The 9,123-nt window shown below is 54.6% G+C and overlaps 1 pseudogene; it reads left to right on the plus strand.

Moving 5' to 3' along the window:
- The first annotated feature begins 5,383 nt into the window (after positions 1-5,383).
- Positions 5,384-5,535, plus strand: LOC128289140 (5.8S ribosomal RNA; annotated as a pseudogene).
- The last annotated feature ends 3,588 nt before the right edge of the window (positions 5,536-9,123 follow it).

Genomic DNA, 9,123 nt, shown 5'->3' on the forward strand with positions numbered 1-9,123 from the left:
GTGGTCTTGGTCTGAGCTCCCAAGTGTTGGCGGCCGGGCACTTGTTCAATTTTACTGCGTGCCTGCCGTGCCATGCCATGCCATACTTCTTGTATTTGTTTTGGGCCAACAGAAAAAATTTCTAAGTTAAACACTTGGCCGTGCCGCCCCCTCGGGAAACATCGCACAGCGGGGGCCGTGGTGGTGCGAGTGCGAGCCCCCAACTGTTGGCGGCCCGAGCACTTGTTCAATTATCTACCGTGCCATCATGCCATATTTCATTCGGCTTCTTGTATTTCTTTTGGGCCAACAGAAAAAATTTTCAATTAAAAATACTAAGTGTAAGTGGCGTAAAAAAAAACTTGCCCCCATTTCAGGCGTGTACGGGAGCCTCGGGCAACATCCATAGCGTAGGCCATCCGTGGTGAGGTCATCGAACAACATCGGCACCTTGGTGCCTCGGATCTCTTGAGGCGTTGGGCTGAAAAAAGTGTCCTGTTTGGACATCGAAACTGTCCTGTTTGAGACACATGAATGTCAGCAGGTAGCACATTGACCAAGTTTTTAGCTCTTTAGGGGAAGTGATATTGAGCGGCCGGGGTTATCGAGAGCCTTGCCCATGCCCATCGCATGCGGACGTCGGTGCCCCCACCACCGGTTAGGTTCCGGCGGTGCTCAGGCGATCCATCCGGCGATGATCCGTGAGCCATCCGGGATACACAAGCGGCGCAGTCCCTCCCAATCCCAAAAGGTAGAATTCGGATACCGTTACATGTTGGTACCCAATAATGAATGAATCGTCCCAAAGGTAGGATTAGGATACCGTTGCATGTCGGTACCCAACAATGAATAGATCGTCCTGTCCCTCCCTTTTGCTTGAGAGCCCGGCACCTTTGGCCCATGATAGCCTCGTACACTATCGGCGTGTGCCATCCGTGGTCTTGGGGCCATCAGGTACCCGGCCCCTTTGATGTGTCGAGACATCCAGGCGGCATCGGCACCTTGGTGCATCGGATGTCTTGGGAGGTCGAGCACCAAAGCTAATTTTGGGCCCCGTTGGTGCGAAGCGTCGGCACCATAAAGTGTCCTGTTTGAGACACATGAATGTCGCTTTGGTAGCACATTGACCAAGTTTTTTAGCTCTTTAGGGGAGGTGATATTGAGGCGAGCGAGGGGTTGTCGAGCCTTGCCCGCCCATTTCATGCCAGACGTCGGTGCCCCCCATCGCCGGTTAGGTTCGGCGGTGCTCGGCGATCTATCCGGCGGTGCTCGGCGAGCCATCCGGCGGTGCTCCGTGAGCCATCCGGAATATCAGCAAGCTACAAGTCGTCCCGGTCCCTCCCCCAGGTCCCTCCCCTTTTGAATCATCCCGGTCCCTCCCCTTTTGGAACAAGATCCTCCGGCACCTTGGGCCCTTGGTCGTCTTGGGAGCATCGAGGCACCCTTGGTAACCTAGGGCGTCGATGGTGCAGGAGCATCGGCACATTCTTTGCTTGGACGTCTTTGGAGCCTTGGGCGCCATCGGGAAACCTAGGCCCTTGGTCGTGCGGGAGCCTCGGCCACCATCGGCAACCTAGGCGCTGGTCGTGCGGGAGCCTCGGCCACCATCGGCACCTAGGCCCCTGGTCATGTAGGAGCTTCGGCCACCATCGGCAACCTAGGCCCTTGGTCGTGCGAGAGCCTCGGGCACCATCGGCACCTAGGCCCTTGGTCGTGCGGGAGCCTCGGGCACCATCGGCACCTTGGTGCTTGGATGTGCAGGAGCCTCGGGCACCATCGGCAACCTAGGCCCCTGGTCGTGCGGGAGCCTCGGGCACCATCGGCAACCTAGGCCCTTGGTCGTGCGAGAGCCTCGGGACCATCGGCACCTAGGCCCTTGGTCGTGCGGGAGCCTCGGCCACCATCGGCACCTAGGCCCTTGGATGTGCGGGAGCCTCGGGCACCATCGGCAACCCTAGGCCCTGGTCGTGCGGGAGCCTCGGGCACCATCGGCACTTTGGTGCTTGGATGTGCGGGAGCCTCGAACACCATCGGCAACCTCGGCCCTTGGTCGTGCGGGAGCCTCGGGCACCATCGGCACCTTGGTGCCTTGGATGTGCGGGAGCCTCGAGCAGCATTGGCACCTTGGTGCTTGGATGTGCGGGAGCCTCGGACACCATCGGCAACCTAGGACGTTGGATGTGCGGGTGCCTCGAGCAGCAGGGGCACCCTGGTGGCTCGGATGTGCGGGCTAAAGAAAAGTGTCCCCGTTTCAGACATACGAATGTTGCCTGGTAGCAGATTGACGAAGTTTTTTTAGCTCTTTAAGGGGTAGAGATCCGCTGCCCCCCGACGTGGCCCCCCCTCGAACCCGAGGTGGGGTGCGTCCGCAGCCCCCACGGGGGTCGGATAGTCCGCAATGACTCACCAGCGGTGGTGGGTCAATCGCCGGCGCTAGTGGCCGGGGTGATGATTTTCCGGCCGGTCAAGCCCGTGCCCATAGAAATGTAATAACGACTTCAAGACCGGGTTCCCTATATCGGGCAAAGATCTCTTGGGGTGGCTTATGCATTGCTATGGGCTCGAGCTTAACTTGCCCATTCTCCCCGTCATGTTAAGGACGCCTTGTGCCTTCAAGTCGGCGACCCATCGGCGCCTTGGCCTTGCCAAGGCCTTGCACGCATTCGAAGCTGCCCGTGACCCCGGTACCAAGTCCTTTGACGGCAGCGGCTCTTTGGGGGCGTAAGTTGAGTTTGTAGGCTCGGTCTTGGCTTGACCAAGTCCCAATGGGATTTTGTCCCTCGTAGTTCTCGTGCCAAGCGTTTGTGGTGTGCCCTCGTTTCATTGTTCCTTCGCTCCCCTACCAATACATTGGTTGGGTGGGTTGTTGGCCGGTGTGCGTGGGTGCTACCACTAGTACGCAATGGGCATATGAGTGGTGTTTTGGTTGTGTGTATTGGCGGGCTCCATGCTACCCGCATCGAGCTGTCGAGCCACACTCCTCTTCATTAACTCCTTGTTCTAATTGAACCCGGGGATGCGATCAGGATCTGTGTTGCGTACCTAAGCGGATGGAATTATTGATGTGTTGCCGTCCCTTCTCCATCTCGTGCCCTTTGGGGTGCGTGGTGGACCACAATCGTGCCCTGTGTCCCGAGTGTGCCCCTTAAATCGGTGTGGCCTCGTCGGTGCCTTTGGTGCTCGTTCGTGCTTTCGGATGCGGAAAATATTTTTGAGAGTAGGGTTTAGGCCCTTGTCTCTCGATGCCTATGCATTTTGTCTCTTGACACGGACGATGCTCGTGCTCTGTTATAGCCTCTTCGTTGCTCACGCGGCATGTTGAGAGCCATGCAGTGTCGACGTCGCGGAGAATGCTACTGGTTGATCTGCCGGTAGTCATATGCTTGTCTCAAAAGATTAAGCCATGCATGTGTAAGTATGAACAAATTGAGGCTGTGAAGCTGCGAATGGCTCATTAAATCGATTATAGTTTGTTTGATGGTATTTGCTACTCGGATAACCGTAGTAATTCTAGAGCTATCGTGCAACAAACCCGACTTCTGGAAGGATGCATTTATTAGATAAAAGGTCGACGCGGGCTTTGCCCGTTGCTCGATGATTCATGATAACTCGACGGATCGCTTACGGCCTTTGTGCGGCGACGCATCATTCAAATTTCTGCCTATCAACTTTCGATGGTAGGATAGTGGCCTACTATGGTGGTGACGGGTGGCGGAGAATTAGGGTTCGATTAGGAGAGGAGCACGAAGCGGCTACCACATCCAAGGAAGGCGGCGGCGCGCAAATTACCCAATCGACACGGGGAGGTAGTGACAATAAATAACAATACCGGGCTCTATGAGTGCAGTAATTGGAATAAGTACAATCTAAATCCCTTAACGAGGATCCATTGGAGGGCAAGTCGGTGCCAGCAGCCCGCGGTAATTCCAGCTCAATAGCGTATATTTAAGTTGTTGCGGTTAAAAAGCTCGTAGTTGGACTTAGGGGTGGGTCGGCCGGTCCGCCTCACGGTGAGCACCGATGCTGCTCGTCCCTACTGCCGGCGATGCGCTCTGGCCTTAATTGGCCGGGTCGTTCCTCCGTATTTGTTACTTTGAAGAAATTAGAGTGCTCAAAGCGAGGCCTACGCTTGTATACATTAGCATGGGATAACATCATAGGATTTCGATCCTATTGTGTTGTGCCGGGATCGGAGTAATGATTAACGAGGGACGGTCGGGGCATTCGTATTTCATAGTCGGAGGTGAAATTCTTGGATTTATGAAGGCGAACAAGCTGCGAAAGCATTTGCCAAGGATGTTTTCATTAATCAGAACGAAAGTTGGGGGCTCGAAGGCGATCGAGATACCGTCCTAGTCTCAACCATAAGCGATGCCGACCGAGGATCGGCGGATGTTGCTTTTAGGACTCATGGCACCTTATGAAATCAAAGTCTTTGGGTTAGGGGAGTATGGTGCAAAATTTGAAACTTAAAGGAATTGTGGAAGGGCACCACCGAGTGGAGCACTGCGGCAATTGACTCAACGGGAAACTTACGAGGTCGGACATAGTAAGGATTAATGGTGAGAGCTCTTTCTTGATTCTATGGGTGGTGGTGCATGGCCGTTCTTAGTTGGTGGAAGCGATTTATGCAGTTAATTCCGTTAACGAGCGAGACCTCGGCCTGCTAACTAGCTACGGAGGTGATCCTTCGTGGCTAGCTTCTTAGAGGACTATGGCCTTTTAGGCCACGGAAGTTTGAGGCAATAGCAGTGCGTGATGCCCTTAGATGTTACGGGCGCGCGCGCTTCTGCGATGTATTCAGCGAGTCTATAGCCTTGGCAAGCGGGCCGGGTAATCTTTGAAATTTCATCGTGATGGGGATAGATCATTGCAATTGTTGGTCTTCAGCGAGGAATTCCTAGTAAGCGCGAGTCATCAGCTCGCGTTGACTAAATCCACGCCCTTTGTACACACCGCCGTCGCTCCTACCGATTGAATGGTCGGTGAAGTGTTGGGATCGCGGCGGCGTGGGCGGTTCGCTGCCATGACGTCGCGAAGTCCGCGAACCTTATCATTTAGAGGAAGGAGAAGTCGTAACAAGGTTTCCGTAGGTGAACTGCGGAAGGATCATTGTCGAAACACTGCCTAGCGAGCGACCCGTGAGCGCGTTGTATACAACATCGGAGGTGGTGCGGGTGCATCGTTACTGTCCCCACCCGCGTGTCGGGCGGCGGTCTTGTCATCCCTTTTGCCCATTGGGTGGGGTGAGATGTCGGGATCAACTTCTTGATGCAAAGCGAACAAACCCGCGCGAATCGCGCCAAGGAATCGAAATGAAAAAGGACACATCTCTTGTCGCCGCACCGTTCGCGGTGTCGATTGCTTGATGATGTTGTTCTTTTATGCATAAAGTATATAGAACGACTCTCGACAGCGGATATCTCGGCTCTCGCGCCGATGAAGAGCGTGGCGAAATCGATACTTGGTGTGAATTGCGAGAATCCGTGAACCATCGAGTCTTTGAGCGCAAGTTGCGCCCCAAGCCATTAGGCGAGACACGTCTGCTGGGTGTCACGCATCGTCGCCCCATCTAACCCGATCCTCGGGACTCGGTTGGACAGCGGGCGGAAATTGGCCTCCGTGCGCTCCACGGCCGGCGGTTGGCCTAAATTCGAGTCCTCGGCGACATAATCGTCGCGACGATCGGTGGTAATCTTGCAAGCAAACCTCGTTGAGTCGTGCGCGTTCGTCGTCGAGACCATAAACCCTTCGGCATCGCGCCGCGTTCCAGTCGGCGGGATTACCGTGAGTTTAAACATATCAATAAGCGGAGGAAAAAACTTACGAGATTCCCTAGTAGCGGCGAGCGAGCAGGGAAAAGCCCGGCTTGAGAATCGGGCGCCACCGGCGTTGAATTGTAGTCTGGAGAAGCGTCCTCGGCGGACCGGGCCCAAGTCCCTGGAAAGGGCCGGGAAGGTGAAACCCGTCGTGCGGACCTGTCGCACCACAGGCAGCTGTCTGAGTCGGGTTGTTTGGGAATCTGCCCTAATCGGCGGTAAATTCCGTCCAAGGCTAAATCTGGTGAGAGGCCGATGGCGAACAAATCTGCGAGGAAAGATGAAAAGGACTTTGAAAGAGAGTCAAGAGTGCTTGAAATTGTCGGGAGGAAGCGGATGGGGGCGGCGATGCGCCCGGTCGGATGTGGGCAGCGAGCGGTCCGCCCGATCGGCTTCGAGGCGTGGACCGGCTTGGTCGTGGCGGCCCAAGCCGGGCCTTTGATCGCTGTGGAGCGTCGTCGCCTCGATCGTGGGATCCGGCCGCGCCGTCTCGGCGTGCCCGACACTGCGTGCTCGGGCGTCGACTGCGGGCTCCCATTCGGCCCGTCTTGAAACACGGACCAAAAGTCGACATGTGTGCGAGTCAGCGGGCTGGAAAACCCGTAAGGCGCAAAGGAAGCGATTGGCGGGATCCCTCACGGGTGCCGCCGACCGACCTTGATCTTCGAGAAGGGTTGGTGAGAGCATGCTGTCGGGACGAAAGATGGTGAACTATGCTGGCGGGGCGAAGCGGAGAAACTACGGTGGAGGCCATGGCGATCTTGACGATGCAAATCGTTAAATCGACTTGGGTATAAGGCGAAAGACTAATCGAGCCGTCTAGTGGGAAGAAACACCGCCGCGTCGGCGTGGTGTCAAGTCGCCCGTGACCCTTAATCCGGAGGACGAGTGCCGTCCGCGCCGGTCGTACTCATAACCGCATCGGAGTCTCCAAGGTGAGCGACCTACGGTCAATGGAACAATGTAGAGCAAGGGAAGTCGGCAAAATGGATCCGTAACCTCGGGAAAAGTTAGCTCACGAAATTTGAGCACGGGGTCCCGATCCGAACCCGTCATTGCCGATTACCTTTGCTTCGAGCTGCTTCAGCGGCGAAGCGGAATCGCCGCGTCTTGGTAGAGACCAGGGCGGAGAGCGGCTCGCCGGGGGCCTTCCGAGGCGACAAGCGGTCGACTTCGAAGCTAAAATGCGGACAAGGGGAATCCGGCATTTAATTAAAACAAAGCATTGCGATGGTCCTGCGGATGCTCACGCAATGTGATTTACGCCAGTCTTTCACGAATGTCAAAGTGAAGAAATTCAATAGCGGCGGGTAAGCGGCGGGAGTAACTATGACTCTCTTAAAGGTAGCCAAATGCCTCGTCATCTAAGTGGTAGTAGACGCATGAATGGATTAGCCAGATTCCCTGTCACATCACTATCCAGTGAAACCACGACCAAGGAGCGGGCTTGGCGAGAATCGTGAGGAAAGAAGACCTGTTGAGCTGACTCTGGTCCGACTTTGTGAAATGACTTGAGAGGTGTAGGATAAGTGGGAGCTCTCGGTGAAATTGAAATACCACTACTTTTAGCGTTATTTTACTTATTCAGTGAATCGGAGGCGAGAACCTGGCCCTCTTTTTGGACCCAAGGTCATTTCTGAGTCGGCCGATCGAGCGGAAGAAGACATTGTCGGTGGGGAGTTTGGTGGGGCGGCTTTATACATTAAAGATAAGCGGTGTCTAAGATGAGCTCAACGAGCAGAAATCTCGTGTGGAACAAAGGGTAAAAAGCTCGTTTGATTCGATTTCCGTCTGAATCTGAACCGTGAAAGCGTGGCCTATCTCGATCCTTTAGACCTTGAATTTGAAGCTAGAGGTGTCGAGAAAAAGTTACCACGGGGATAAGCGGCTTATGGCGATAGCGTTCATAAGCGGCGTTGCTTTTGATCCTTGATGTCGGCTCTTCCTATCATTGTGAAGCGAAATTCACCAAGTGTTGGATTGTTCACCCACCAATAGGGAGCGTGGCGGGTTTTAGGCCGTGCGTGAGAGCAGGTTAGTTTACCCTCTTGATGGCAGCGTCGCAATAGTAATTCAACCTAATCTGAGAGGAAGGCCGTTGATTAAGCACAATTGGTCATCGCTTGGATTGAAAAACCCGATGGCTGCGGCTTCTGGTCTTGTTGGATTATGGTGAAGCGCCTCTAAGTCGAGAATCAGGGCTAGAAGCGGCTTATAGCCCGTCGCCCGTTAATAGGCCCATGATGAGGGGCCTTTGGCCCCGAGCACGCGATCGTCGTGGAGTGCGGCGACGCGTGCCGGACAAGTCATGGTGCGCCTCCTTGGGCGTAATTCCCGGCGGCCGGGGTAGAATCGCTTGAGGCGACTTAAATCTGTGACGGGGTATTATGTAAGTGGCGAGTGGCCTTCTTGCCGCGATCCTTGAATCGACCCTTTGTAAACCCGATTAGTCCCTCCCCATCTCCTTCGATCCACCCTTGTTCTTTTGCGTCCAGGCCACAGGGTCCCCAAAGTGGGGACTTAGTGTAAGGAGTTAGTTAAACACTTGGCCGTGCCGCCTCCGGGAAACATGGCTGCTTGAGGGCCGTGGTGGTGTGGTCTGGCTCCCAAGTGTTGGCGGACCGAGCACTTGTTCAATTTTCTGCCGTGCCACTGCCGTGCCATGCCATACCATACTTCTTGTATTTGTTTTGGAATATGAAAAAAATTTCTAAGTTAAACACTTGGCCGTGCACCCCCTCGGGGCTTATCGCCACCGGCCAGAAGTAGTGGTGGTGCAGTCACGAGCCCCCAGCCTTGGTGGCTGACAGAGCACTTGTTCAAGTATCTCTAGTGCCATCATGCCATATTTCATTCGACTTCTTGTATTTCTTTTTGAATAACAGAAAAAATTTTCAATTAAAAATACTAAGTGTAAGTGGCGTAAAAAAACTTGCCCCCATTTGGTGAATGTCTGGGAGCCTCGGGCAACATCCATAGCGTAGGCCATCCAGTGGTGAGGTCGTGAACGGCTATCGGCACTTAATTGCCTCGGATCTCTTGAGGGCGTTGGGCTGAAAAAGTGTCCACTTTGAGACATCACAAAACTGTCCTGATTTCGGACACATAGATATCAGCAGGTAGCACATTGACCAAGTTTTTAGCTCTTTAGGGAAGTGATATTGGCGACGAGGGGGTTATCGAGCCTTGCCCATACCCATCGCATGCGGGGCCGTCGGTGCCCCTTACTGCGGTTAGGTTCGGCGGTGCTCGACGATCCATCCGTGATGATCGGCTGAGCCATCCGGGATACACAAGCAGCGCTGCAAGGTCCCTCCCAATCCCA

This window comes from Gossypium arboreum, unplaced genomic scaffold, assembly GCF_025698485.1.
Source record: "Gossypium arboreum isolate Shixiya-1 unplaced genomic scaffold, ASM2569848v2 Contig00491, whole genome shotgun sequence".
Classification (NCBI taxonomy): Eukaryota; Viridiplantae; Streptophyta; class Magnoliopsida; order Malvales; family Malvaceae; genus Gossypium; species Gossypium arboreum.